The 472-nt window shown below is 41.5% G+C and overlaps 1 protein-coding gene across 1 annotated transcript in view; it reads left to right on the top strand.

Annotated features, from left to right (window-relative positions):
- Positions 1–472, top strand: part of LOC145467313 (uncharacterized) — a 152,889-nt gene that overhangs the window by 129,418 nt on the left and 22,999 nt on the right. The window lies entirely within an intron of this gene.

The raw sequence follows: 472 nt of genomic DNA, 5'->3' as shown, positions 1-472 counted from the left end.
GTGACAGTTCAGCTTGATTGTAGAGCAAACTGCAAATTACTCTCCTGAAATAGTAGTAATGGTGACTCATGTGAGCCGTAACCAATCAGGAGCCGAGAAAGACAATATACTATTGTTTGGAGAAAGATGGATGCTATTGCCATGCCATGCCCTGTAGTAATAATGAATCGTAGGGGGAGGGTTTACAAACAATTCCTCCAAGTAATCCAAACAATTCCTCCAAGTAACGATTTGGTAAAACAAGTCTTGCCACAACCAGAAGGGCCCACGACCAAAATACTAGAGGGTGTCTTGAACCGAAACGCTTCTCCCATTTCTATTCCACTAGGGATCCCATGGTGCTTTTCGGTAGGGTATGGGATCTTTGGCATAAAGAGTCTCTGGCAATAACGGCACGATAAGGACATTTTTTGCTTAGAGACTCCTTACTTCAAATGAATTAAAGCAATTGAAGCATTATTTTTATTCTTGG

This window comes from Orbicella franksi, chromosome 14 (assembly GCF_964199315.1).
Source record: "Orbicella franksi chromosome 14, jaOrbFran1.1, whole genome shotgun sequence".
In the NCBI taxonomy this organism is placed as follows: Eukaryota; Metazoa; Cnidaria; class Anthozoa; order Scleractinia; family Merulinidae; genus Orbicella; species Orbicella franksi.
The sequence above is the reverse complement of the archived record's forward strand: the minus strand, read 5'-3'. Positions and strand labels throughout refer to the sequence as shown.